The sequence below is a fragment of the Dipodomys merriami genome, unplaced genomic scaffold (assembly GCF_024711535.1).
Source record: "Dipodomys merriami isolate MVZ:Mamm:240054 unplaced genomic scaffold, mDipMer1.0.p SCAF_3, whole genome shotgun sequence".
Taxonomy (NCBI): Eukaryota; Metazoa; Chordata; class Mammalia; order Rodentia; family Heteromyidae; genus Dipodomys; species Dipodomys merriami.
The window spans coordinates 62,604,148-62,615,168 of NW_027204492.1; positions in this window are offsets into that span (position 1 = coordinate 62,604,148).

The following is an 11,021-nucleotide window of genomic DNA, read 5'->3' on the forward strand; positions in this document are numbered from 1 at the left end:
AGTCACAATAGCCGCGGCAGTGACGATGGCTAGGCGGTGGCGACGTCGACAGCTCCTCCCTCCCGGCGCTCCTTTATCCGCCCCCAGCCACCGCGGCCGCCAGCCCTGGCCCCACCCACTTCTGCTCCCCATTTCCGGGGGAGGTGCCCTGGCCGGAAGCTGGGCCTGCAAGGGAGCACGTTCCACGTCACGTGGACTCTGGAACAAAGCCTAAATCTAGCTCTCTCTCGCCCTCTGCTGCTCCCCGCCTCTGCAGTTTCGCAGCTTCAGCCCTGGGAGGGGCTGGAGTTTGGCGCTCCTGCCTCCTTCGTAGCTGCAAGCACCAAACCAAGTTAAACAAGAATAAACAATCTCTACCAAAACAGTGCCTCTTTTTAATGTACCAGGAGAATTCCGTGGGAATCATCTTCTACTATGTTCTTCCTGGCTCAGCATGAAATTAGCGCGGATCAGTCAGAGTGGGTTAAATTACTCCGAATACTGGGTAGCCTTACTACCAATATAAATGCCAGAACCTTGGAAGATTGAATTGCTCTGGGGACGCAGATCAATGGTATTGCACTTGTCGAGCACTTGCCAGACCCGATTCGATTCCCAAAAGTCTCTACCCCCAAAATAGAATGCATATAAATTCATGATCTTTACATGGACGGGGATGTCACCTTTCCACTTACTTTATTGCTCCATCATTTATAATACTTAAGGAGTCAGGCGGTACTGGCTCACGCCTGTGATCAAAGTTCAAAGCCAGCCCAGGCAGAAAAGTATATGAGACTCTTTATCTCTAATTAACAAAGAAAACTGAAGTAGCTCTGTGGCTCAAAGTAGTAAAGTACTACAATAGCCTTGAGCACTGAGTTCAAGATCCACAACCAGCAAAACATAGAAACGGGGGCTGAGAAGGTGGCTCAGTGATAGAGTGCTTGCCTTGCATGCATGAGGCCCTGGGTTCGATTCCTCAGCACCACATAAGCAGAAAAAGCTGGAAGTGGTGCTGTGGCTCAAGTGGTAGAGCACTAGCCTTGAGCTGAAGAGCTGAGGGACAGCGCCCAGGCCCAGAGTTCAGGCACCATGACTGGCAGAAAAAAAAAAGAAAAGAAACATCCTCCAGAAAAAAAAAATCCCATTATGTTGGAAAACAAAGTATGATGTCCTTTTCTCAGATGTTTTGGGAACCACTTACTGTATTGTAAGCCTTTGCACCTCACTTCCTTATGAACTCACAATGATACTCTGTTTTGCTACCCTGTAATCCCCTTAAGCATTTTATTTTTATATTTTGTGTCCTGGGGTTTGAACTTGGGACCTGCACACTCTCCCTGACCTCTTTTGTTCAAGGCTAGCATTCTAATATATGAGCCACAGTTCCACTCTGACTTTTTGGTATTTTAGTGGAGATACGAGTCACAGATTTCCATGCCCGAGCTGGCTTCCAACTAAGTAGCTAGGTTTAGAGTTGTGAGCCACCAGAGCTCGGCCCAAATTGATGGTTTTGTTTTGTTTTAATCTGAGAAAACAACATTAAGCTTTTGTTTTCCAACTTGTTTGGATTTTTTTAATTATACTGTACTGTATGCATGTACACACAAAGAATACACTTAGGGGAGGAACCCAAAGATGTAACTCCCTTCAACATTTAAAATACTACTTATGAAAACAAATTCTAGTAGGGAAGGGTAAACGGGAGAAAATGAGGTAGGGGGTAAACAGTGTTTAAAAAGAAATGTACTGCCGGGCGCTGGTGGCTCACGCCTGTAATCCTAGCTACTCAGGAGGCTGAGATCTGAGGATCGCGGTTCAAAGCCAGCCCGGGCAGGAGAGACCGTGAGACTCCTATCTCCAATAAACCACCAGAAAACCGGAAGTGGCGCTGTAGCTCAAGTGGTAGAGCGCTCGCCTTGAGCTGAAGAGCTGAGGGACAGCGCCCAGGCCCAGAGTTCAAGCCCCACGACCGACAAAAAAAAAAAAAAAAAAAAAGAAATGTACTCAGCTAGGCGCCAGTGGCTCACGCCTATAATCCTAGCTGCTCAGGAGGCTGAGATCTGAGGATTGCCATTCAAAGCCAGCCCTGGCAGGAAAGTCTGTGAGACTCTTCCCAATTAACCACCAGAAAACTGGAAGTGGTGCTGTGGCTCAAGTAGTAGAGCACTAGCCCTGAGCAGCTCAGGGACAGTGCCCAGGCCCAGAGTTCAAACTCCACGATGGACCAAAAACAAGAAAAAAAGAAATGTACTCATTACCTTACTTATGTAACTGTACCCCACTTGTTCATCACCTTTACAATAAAGATTTTTTCAAAAAATGAATTCCAGGAAATGGGAACATAATTTTTATTGCTGCTAGTGGTTTTATTGTTAGTAGTATTGTCTGTCGTTTTTGTTCTCTTTTTAGGGGTACAAAGGGGGAGTACAAGAATGGAGGGAAGATGAACAAATGCACTCATGGTTTTCTTTTGTCATTCATGGGGCTCAAATGCTGGACCACTAGCCTTGAGCAGAAAAGTTCAGAGGAAGTGGCGCTGTAGCTCAAGTGGTAGAGCGCTCACCTTGAGCTGAAGAGCTGAGGGACAGCGCCCAGGCCCAGAGTTCAAGCCCCACGACCGACAAAAAAAAAAAAAAAAGAAAAGAAAAGTTCAGAAACAGTGCTCAAAGTCCTGAGTTCAAGCCCCAGGACTGGCAACACATGCATACACACACACACACACACACACACACACACACACAATTAAAAATTCTAAAATTATTACACTTATGAACATTAAAAATCTTCCTTTTGTAGCAAGATGTAGTCTTTTCCCATTTCTAATGAAATAGTTCTCATGAAGGAAAACTGGTCACAAAGATACTTCTATTTTCATGTAGAACCATTTCAACCCAGTTCACATGGAAGAATATCAAGCCTAATTAAATTGTAGGAACTCAAAATGGCATAAAAAATACAATGTCTGATATTTGTAAAAGGCTTAGAAGTATCTGGCACACAAAGGGCTTAAGTGTTAATATCTAGCCTATGAGTTTCCAGATTCCCACTAAGCCTCTAACTTTTGGGCCTACAAATCAGTATTTCAGAAAAAAAAAAAATACTCCCTTGTTCCCTACACCTACTCACAGAGAATTATCATCAGGACTTATCTTCCTACATATTGTTGTAGCTGAAGTACCCAAATTCTGAGACCCCCTCCCCCCCCAAAGACAACCACCAGAGTCCAGAGTCAAAGCCAATCAGCAGGGGTCTTTTTATTGCGAGTTCGAACTCAGACCTCTGTGCATACAGTGATGCTGAGAGGCCCGAGCCTACGGTTACAAGACTTTTTATACATTCTTTGTGGTAGGGCAAGGACTTGACGGTTGTCATAACATTCGGTAGCAAATCATCACATTTAGCGGGTAAATCATATCATACTTCTAGCGTACAATTGGCGCGCCCTAGAGCAGGAAAATATTAGGGGTAGGGGATTGGGCAGTTTAAGGATTTAGGTGCTCTAAGCTGATTGGAGGAAATAGCAAGTATGACTTAAGGGGATGCTTGCTAAACTACAGGGCTGGTTGCTTAGATAATAATCGCCAAGCCGGCGCCAGTGGCTCACGCCTGTAATCCTAGCTACTCAGGAGAGTGAGATCTGAGAATCGCAGTTCAAAGCCAGCCCAGGCAAGAAAGTTCCTGAGACTCTTATCTCCAATAAACTGCTAGAAAACCGGAAGTGGTACTGTGGCTCAAGCGGTAGAGCTTTTGCTTTGAGCTGAAGAGCTGAGGGACAGCACCCAGGCCCAGAGTTCAAGACCCACGACGGACAAAAAAAAAAAAAAAAATCGCCAGAGCCTGAGAGGGGCTTCCCGGAATTTCAAGTATTTTCGGGCGCCCTGTGAAAACAGGCACCATCTGTGCTGACATCCTGCCCTTGTTTAGCTGACCAGCACCATCTGCAGTTTTAAGAGTTCTGTTATACAGCATACAACAACGAAAAGTTACTTATTCTACTGTTAGGCAAAAGCGAGGTACAAAAGCAGAAGCAGGCGGTTAGTATCTATAATGTAATATTAAGTTAGTGTAACTTATTTCTTTTTTTTTTTAATTTTTTTTTTGTCCGGTCGTGGGGCCTGAACTTTGGGCCTGGGTCCTACCCCTCAGCTCTTCAGCTCAAGGCTAGTGCTCTACCACTTGAGCCACAGCGCCACTTCTGGCTTTTTTCTTTTTGCTTATGTGGTGCTGAGGAATTGAACCCAGGGCCTCATGCATGCAAGGCAAGCGCTCTACCACTGAGCCACCTTCCCAGCCCCTATTGTAACTTATTTCTGATAAAAATAAAAGTAAAAGTAAAAGTCCTGGGTTTTTCCAGACCACAAGACGCCAGGTGGCTGTTATCTCCCAAGTGGGAGGTCTGGGAATGCTAGCTTAGTCACATCCCGATTGTTAGAGTCCGGAGCAGATGGTGGTTGACCCTTGCACTCAGATCTCGAGAGGGGGGTAGTTACTGAATAGCTATAGGAAGGCTGTCGGTATTTTTCCACTTTTCATTCCCCCCTTACCATAGGACTCCGTAAGAGCCAATCTTGGATCTTAACTGCCCGAGTATTTAGTTTCAAGGTCAATAGGTTGATATTGGGTTCGGAGAACCATGAGCTGCACCGTGTTGATTCTGTCTTTAACAAAAGCATCTAACCTATTAATGATACATTAATGGTCAGAGCAACCAGTAACATAACTAGGGGTCCAGTCACAGCGGATAATAGGGTGGTTAACCAAGGGGAAAAATTAAACTAGGATTCAAACCATCCTTGTTTAGACTCATACTCCTTTTTTCTTTTCTCCAGTCCTTCTCTAACCTTAGCCATATTCTCTTTTACTATGCCTGAATGGTCTGCATAGAAACAGCATTCCTCTCCCAGCACTCCCTGTTGCATGAACAGGAGGTCTAGGCCTCGTCTATTCTTGAGAACCACCTTGGATAGGGAAGTTAATGATTTTTTGGAGTTAAGACACGGACTCCTCTAATTTTTTAATGTCTTTCAATGACCTTTCTCAAACTATCATAGTGGCCCTGTTGTTGTACCAAGGAGGCTATGCCCATTCCCAGTCCACCCAGGCTAGCCCCCAGCAAAAGGCTCAGGGTGACAGCTATCATGGGTTCTCTTTTGGTTCTGAAGGTGAAGGCTATGTCTTCAGGTTGGGATTGTCTCCAATTTCTCAGCCAGTGATCCGTAAAGTCAGAGTCTGGGTAACAGGTAATAGGTAATAGTGGGCACCAAACGTACCAGCACACAAGGTCATTAAGATTAGTTAGTGTTGTCAAGTGAACGCAGGGCGTCAAGCCTGCTTTGGCACAGGCCCACCAGGCATCACTAGGGGGTATTAAATAACCTGTCTTTTGGGACATATGAGTAGAGTCACACAGGGGGAGCATGTCCCTGTCTGTACTGCTGGAACTGTAACAGGTCCCAGCTCCTGCCACCCTCACCAGGGTAAGTCCTACTTTAGATCTCCATCTGCAGGAGCCTGCCTGTGCAGAGATAGTGATGTTTCTGACTATTGCGATCCCTTCGTAATACGGGGGGGGGGGGGGGCATAATGTTATAACAGAGCCAGCAGGACACAGTCTTAGTAGGTCGAGTAGCATTTAGCACCACAAAAGATCTCTGCATCAAAGCAACAACTGGATTGTCTTGGCGAGGTAAGAACGCAGTCGTTAATGGGGGAAAAGGGGTAGTATGGTTTGAGGCTGTGGTTGGACTGGTAGGGGCAGGTCTGCTGGTTGGCAATCTCATGATTGGTTTTAAAACTACGTTAGGAGCCGGGCGCTGGTGGCTCACACCTGTAATCCTAGCTACTCAGGAGGCTGAGATCTGAGGATCGCGGTTCAAAGCCAGCCCAGGCAGGAAAGACCGTGAGACTCCTATCTCCAATAAACCACCAGAAAACCAGAAGTGGCGCTGTAGCTCAAGTGGTAGCGCACTCGCCTTGAGCTGAAGAGCTGAGGGACAGCGCCCTCAGAGTTCAAGCCCCACGACCGACAAAAAAAAAAAAAAATACTACGTTAGGGCCCACGGGGGTCTCTGACACGGGCTTTGCAACTAATCGTAACCGGAAGGTGAGTCCTGGGTCTGTTCCACCAACATAAAGCCACAGTCCCCAGGTTCTGCCCCTCGTCCAGCCTCTAAACTTTTTCCCTTGTTCAGTAAATCTAATTGTCAGAGGATTGCACTGAAAGTTTCTACATTGCCCTTTTAAGATCTTGTTCTGGCAATCTTTATCCTTTGGCCTGCCCGTTTGATTCTTAGTAACAGTTATAAGGTCCCATTCTGAGGAGGGGTTCCAGTAGACATTCCCTGTTGTCTCACAACCCCAAGCCTTACAATAAAAGTCTGCTTCACCACTGCACTCCCCTCTGCCCTGGTCCTACCATCCCTAGGACAGACATAAAATGACCATTTTTGCAAATAATACCTCCTCACTGGAGAGGTATTATTTGCAAAAATAATACCCCCCCCCATTGATGATACCCTAATGCTCCATCCAGCCCATAAGTTTGACAGTGGCTATTTTTGGGCCAACATGCCCACTCTGGAGGTTTGTTGGGGTCATAATGATTCTGGACATCCCACGTTCCTATGGCCAGTGTACAAAGATCTATGGTTAGGTCGGGCCACCATGTCCATATGGGAGCCTCTTTTATGGCCAGGTTGATGGGGTCTACCCACTTTGGGGTAATTTCCCAGGATAGCTAAAAGGGTCGGTAAGGATTGTGGGACAGTTCAGTGGCAGGGGTATCTATGAAGGCACAAACTATAAACATCAAAAACAGGGAGACCATAGTTACAGTTTAGTTTCCTGGCTGCACAGTTTGAGCTTTAAGGGATTGTCCTTGGTCCAGTCTACTGTCCAGATGGTTTCTCCTCTTGAAGGTTTGATGAGGTCCAGGAAGGGATCCACCGGTTTGGCGTGGGTGTAGTGGATCCAGGTAGCTACTCCATCCACCTTGAGGGCCGTGGGTGTTGTTAGGATAACCTGGAACAGCCCCTTCCACCTTGGTTCCAAGTTTCCCTGCCTATGGCGCTTCACCAGAACCCAGTCTCCTGGCTGGTATTGATGGGGAGTTGGGAAAGGTCCGGTTTCATACAGCTCCCTTAATTTCGGCCAGACTTCATCATGAACTCTCCGTAGAGCTTGTAGGGAAAATAGAAGTTCAAAATCACCATCTTTTTAATTTTTAACCAGCTTTTCTTTTAGGTTAGAAATTATGGGTGGTGGTCAGCCATACATTATCTCGTAAGGAGTAAGGCCCAGCTTGTAGGGGGAGTTACGGACCCTAAACAGAGCGTAGGGGAGAAGGACTGCCCAGTTTGCACCAGTCTCCGTGGTCAATTTGGTAGGGTCTCTTTTAATGTCCGATTCATTCTTTCTACCTGCCCTGAACTCTGGGGTCTATATGCACAATGCAATTTCCAATCTGCCCCAAGGATGGAAGCCAGTCCCTGACTTACCTTGGAGATGAAGGCTGGTCCATTGTTTGATCCTTTCATAACCGGGAAGCCATACCTGGGTAAGATCTCTTCTAGAATCTTCTTAGCTACAATCTGCGTGGTCTGGCCTTTGGTTGGAAAGGCCTCAGCCCATCCTGAAAAGGTGTCTATAAAGACTAACAGATGGGCTGGGATGTAGCTCAGTGGCAAAGCGCTTGCCTAGCAAGTGCAACGTCCTGGGTTCGATCCCCAGTACCAAAAAAGAAAAGACAAAAAAAAATACAGTTAAAAAAAACCCAAACAAAAAAGACTAACAGATACTTATACCCATACTTTCCTGGCTTTACTTCTGTGAAATCAATCTCCCAGTAGGTTCCCAGTCTGTCCCCTCTCTGTCTCGTCCCTCTAGCCTGAGGTTTATTCCCTGCATTGTTAAGCTGGCAGACTATGCACTTTCCCACAATTTGGTCGATCATGTCAGAAACTCCCTTAATTCTCAGTCTGGTCTGCCTTACTAGGTCTTGTATCCTTCTAGAGCCTAAGTGGGTGCTGTGATAGATCTGTTCTAGCACAGGCCTGCCAAGTCTTTCAGGAAGCACAATGTGGCACTTAGAGTCTCTCCACCAACCATCGAGCATTTGGGTCATTGGGAGTCTGTTTATCCACTGGAGGTCTTCTTCAGAGTATTCTGGTAAAGGAGGTAAGTCTTGTGGTCCTGAGTCAGGTGGCTGCAAAGCTAGTAATTGTGTTGGAGTTCGAGCTACCCCCTTAGCGGTCCGATCGGCCAAGTTGTTACCCCGAGAGACTGGATCTGTTGACTTTTGATGCCCTGGACAGTGGACAATTGCCAGTTTCTTGAGTTCCCATATGGCTGCTAGTAAATCTATGATTTATTCCTTGTTATTAATGTCCTTCCTCTCTGCTGTGAGTAGTCCCCGCTCTCTGTATATCTCCCCATGCACATGAGCAGTGGCAAAGGCATACAGGCTGTCAGTATATACCGTCAGCTTCTGATTTTTCCCCATCTTTAGCGCCTGGGTTAAGGCCTTTTGGGCTGATGTCCCAGGAGGCAAGGATTCTGCCCACACTACTTTGGTTTCTGACACTACCGCTGCCCCTGGATATCTCTGACCTTGGTGGACGAAGCTGCTCCCACGAGGTCTGCAGCCGGTAGCGGTCGGTGCTGTAGGTCCTCTCTCACTCTGTATACTTGAGCCAGTATTTTGTTTTTTTTTTTTTTTTTTTTTTTTTGGGTCCAGTCGTGGGGCCTGAACTCAGGGCCTGGGTGCTGTCCCTCAGCTCTTCAGCTCAAGGCTAGCACTCTACCACTTGAGCCACAGCGCCACTTCTGGCTTTTTTTTTTCTTTTTGCTTATGTGGTGCTGAGGAATGGAACCCAGGGCCTCATGCATGCAAGGCAAGCGCTCTACCACTGAGCCACCTTCCCAGCCCCAAGTTCAATGTGATCTCCATGTGGAGTTTTTTTTTTTTTTTTTTTTTTTTTTTTTTTTGTCGGCCGTGGGGCTTGAACTCTGGGCCTGGGCGCTGTCCCTCAGCTCTTCAGCTCAAGGCGAGCGCTCTACCACTTGAGCTACAGCGCCACTTCCTTGAGCCAGTATTTTGGTACAGTCATGAAGTGAGCTCCCATGTCTGGGTCTGGTAGCAGTGATGCCGGGTTCAGAGCCGTTGGGGGTGTGAAAACGTTCTGAGGATTTAGTAGTAGTCCTTGGTAGTGGGTGAGCCGGGCATTGCTAAGCCACCAGTCGGGTGGTTGCTTGAGAATGCTGTCTGTGGTGTGTGGGGTGGTAACCCGCAACTCCTGTCCCGTGGTCAGTTTATCAGCGTCTTTGACCATTGATGCTGTAGCTGCTATCATCCGGAGGCACGGAGGCCACCCAGCTGCTACCATGTCCAGCGTTTTGGATAGGTAGGCAACTGGTCGTCACCAGGGGCCCAGGTATTGGGTTAAGACTGCTTTTGCTATGCCTCAGGTCTTGTCCACAAACAATTGGAAGGGTTTAGAGATGTCAGGGAGTCTCAGAGCGGGCGCTAACAGTAAAGCTGCCTTAATCTGCTGGAAGGCTTGTTCAGCTTCCTCTGTCCAGCAAAAGGGTTGCTGATCTTTGGTAGCCTGATACAGGGGCTTAGCCAGCTCTGCAAAGCCCAGAATCCACAGCCTACAGGACCCTGCTGGCCCTAAAACTCTCTTACTTGTCGTTGTGATTGTGGCCAGGGAATGCAGAGGACTGTCTCCTTCCAAGCGGGTGTCAGCCACCTTTGCCCCCCTTTCAATAGGTATCCTAAATGGGTTACCTCTGATTTGCAGATCTGAGCCTTTTTTGCTAAGGCCGGATAGCCCAGGTCTCCTAAGGCTCGCAGGAGGTCTTCAGTTCCCCGGATGCAGGCTTCGGGGGTCTGGGCGGCTATTAAAAGATCATCAATGCACTGCAGGAGGGTTAAATCAGGGTGCTGTTGTCGTACTCACTCAGGTTCTCATGAAGGGCTTCATCAAACAGAGTCAGTGAGTTTTTTAGTCCTTGAGTTTTTGAATCCTTGCAGCAGTCTAGTCCACGTTAGTTGGTCATTTATGCCCCTATAAGGATCAGTCCATTCAAATGCAAAGAGTTCCTGGCTCCTTGGAGCTAGGGGCAAGCTGAAGAAAGCATCTTTTAAATCCAGAACAGTGTACCATTGTTTTTCTGGGTTCAGGGTACTTAGGAGGGTAAGGGTTGGGCACAGTTGGGTCTATGTCCATTACCGCTTATTGACTTCCCTCAAGTCCTGTACTAGCCTATATTCGCTGCTGTTGGGTTTGCGTATGGGCAACAGCGGAGTGTTCCAAGCCGAGTGACAGGAGCGCATGATTCTCTGGTTCAGGAGGTGTCCGATATGGGATGTGATTCCCATCCGTGCTTCCATGGTCATGGGGTATTGTTGCACCCGGACGGGGTCAACTCCAGGTTTGGTCTCTATGTAAAGGGTGGTGTTTAGCCAGTCCCATTCCCCTGGTTTGTGCCCAAGCTTCTGGGAAGCATTGAAGCCAAGAGGCTATGTTCTGATCAAGCGGGACGGATTCTTGGTGAAGTCTATACTCATCCTCCAGAGTTAGGGTCAAAATGGATATGGGTTTGTTTTTAGAGTCAGTTACTTCGGGCCCATCTGGTAAGAAATGGATCTGGGCTCCCATCTTTGTCAACAGGTCCTTTCCCAGCAAGGGGTAGGGACTTGCGGGGATGACCAAAAAGGAGTGGGTCACTTTCCCCGTTCCCAAGTCCATAGTCCTTTGGGTCGTCTAAGGGTAATTTTTAATTCCTGTGGCTCCCTGCTCCCAAGAGGAGTTAGCCGACAATTTTCCACCAGATTTTGTCAGGACCGAATGCTGAGCCTCAGTGTCAACGAGGAACTGAACCGGGAACCCCTCCACTTGCAGAGTTACCCTAGGTTCGGGGAGGGGATCCGAACCCCATCTCCCCTAGGCTTTCGGGTCCTGGGTAACCAGCACATTGGAGATGGACTTCTGTTGCCACTGGCCTGTCCCCCTTTTCTTTTTCGGGCATTCCCTTGC